Source organism: Montipora foliosa, chromosome 1 (genome assembly GCF_036669935.1).
Source record: "Montipora foliosa isolate CH-2021 chromosome 1, ASM3666993v2, whole genome shotgun sequence".
NCBI classification, from domain to species: Eukaryota; Metazoa; Cnidaria; class Anthozoa; order Scleractinia; family Acroporidae; genus Montipora; species Montipora foliosa.
In genome coordinates this window covers 57,614,165-57,616,466 of record NC_090869.1, presented here as the reverse complement: position 1 = coordinate 57,616,466, position 2,302 = coordinate 57,614,165, and the positions used below count along the sequence as shown (strand labels likewise).

General features: G+C 41.1%; 1 pseudogene; it reads left to right on the top strand.

Moving 5' to 3' along the window:
• Positions 1-758: 758 nt before the first annotated feature.
• Positions 759-2,302, top strand: part of LOC138002512 (retinol dehydrogenase 7-like) — a 15,474-nt pseudogene continuing 13,930 nt past the window's right edge.

The window sequence follows — 2,302 nt, the reverse complement described above, 5'->3', positions numbered from 1 at the left end:
CAGGATGGCACATAGCTGACTTCAAGTGAGTCCCGCTAAAAAAACCGTTTTCAGGTAAATCGGAAATTGGTTTCATTCACCGTAGTTTTCTAAAATATTAAATTATAGGTACTGAGATTGAGATGACTCTAACAGTTTTTATGCTAGAGTAGCTCAACCGGGAGAAACTTGAGGCCACCTCAATTAGCTCAATTCAACGGTTGGGGTGGTCTCGATTGACGTCTTAAACGGCCGGGTATTTGAGCTTCCTGAAGCTATGGGAAGAAAACAAACTTAGAAATAAAACTAAAGTTGTGTAACCGAATTTCGAATTTTTCAGGAGACGAGCTTGCGAATGAAATCTCGAAAATCCTAGGAGAACATAACGTCACACAAATAAAAAAAATCGAAAATCTTAGGTGACCAAAATAGCCAAACGAATTTGTTAGTGGTTCTTGATGTATCGAAAAGGTATCGAAATTCCTAGGCAACCTAGACCTCTCCGAAGAGATATTTCGCAGAAAACCATCGTTGGGTGCCCCTGAAAAATACCATCCTAGGCCTTCGATGAAGAGTTAAAGTGCTTATGGGATACACCTATGGCGGAGATAACCCGCTACAAAAGATAAACTTTACCTTTCAAAAACTCGTTCCTCGCACTTCGAGTTTTGGAGGAAATCTCGTCGTGGAACGAGTTGCCAGAACGAGTTGCCCACGTGTTCTGAGCAAAACGCATGCGCATTATAGTCAATGGTAAAATCTCGTTCTCGTAGTCGTACTCGTTGTCAATGCTAACACTCTCTAATTGCGTGTCTAGACAGGTCAGTGACACTTATCTCGTGATGTGCAAATTCCATTGCTGAATTTAATAAGTGTAGCATGTGGTGAGAAATGGATTCGGGAGTTTTCTTTTCGTTTTCGTCTTTTTTGTTGCTGATAATTAGTGCTCTTCTTTCAATTTATCTGGTCACCTGTTTGTTGCCGAGGGGGAAAATCGATATAAAAGGAAAGTATGTTCTGATCACTGGCTGTGACACTGGCTTCGGTCGAGCGACAGCGATTAAGCTGGACAAAATGGGAGCTTGTGTGTTAGCGACTTGTTTGACGAAAGAAGGAGAACATAGTTTGAAATCAGAGGCGAGCGACGAGCTGAAAACATTCCAGTTGGATGTGACAAATTCCAAGCAGATTAAAGATGTGTACGAAGAAATAAAGAAAGATGTTTCACCTGGTAAGATCAGATTCCCCAGTGTCATATAAATACAGTTGAACCCCGTTAATACGTTCATCAACGGGCCTAAAAAAATTGGCCACATTAACAGGGTCGCCGTATTACCGGGGTAGGGTGAAATTCACGACCAAAGGGCCGTAATTTATAACAACTTTATATGCAAAGAACATCGCAAAAAGGGTGCTGCCAGGGAATCCTCATATACGGCAAAATGACAAATATGACAAATATCGCATCTGCACTTCCAGAACAACTTTTCTCTTTAATAAACAACAGGAATGTAGGTACAGCAATTGTATAAAATACTTGAAACTTCGCTCAGAAGGTAAAACGCTTAAAATTGTTAAGTGTACTGTCCGTTCTGAGCCTAAAATCAAAAGAAGAACTAACCTGCGATCAGGCGTACTTTTCTTTAAAGAAGAACAGGCCCAGCTTAGTTTGCTTCTAAAAAACGGAAGCCACCGTAATTACTTAACCGAAAGACTTAAGTATCAACCGTGTTTTTGATGAGAGCACTATGACTTATTTGCCTTACTGGATGTTACAGTAGTGTCAAGACTCAAGATCCTGAAGATCATGTTTGTAATGAAAACAGGAAGCACAGGCATGAGAGAGCGCGTGACGTCACGTTATTTTGAGACAGTTGTAACGGCTGATTCAACTGATCGAGGAAAATGTTCCATAAAACTTCAAATCGCGATGTTTCTTTTCGAAAATTCATTTTATGGATAGAGATGCGGCCAGAACTCATCCATCATTGGGAGTTGATCAAATCAAATTAACCATAGACAGCCCAAGTTCGCGTCACTAGAAAGCGTGTAACTACTTGGTGTAGGCACTCATATAGTGGTCCGGTGTAGTCACTCATATAGTGGTCCCAAGTGGCGTACTTAACTATGCTTAATCATCCCTAGCCGTACCTAAGCATCCCTAGCTGTACTTAAGCATACCTAAGCGTACTTAAGCATCCTTCTTCATCCCTACCCGTACTTAAGAATCCTTAATCATCCCTAGCCGTACCTAAGCATCCCTAACCCTACTTAAGCATCCTTAATCATCCCTAGCCGTACTTAAGCATCCCTAAGCGTACTT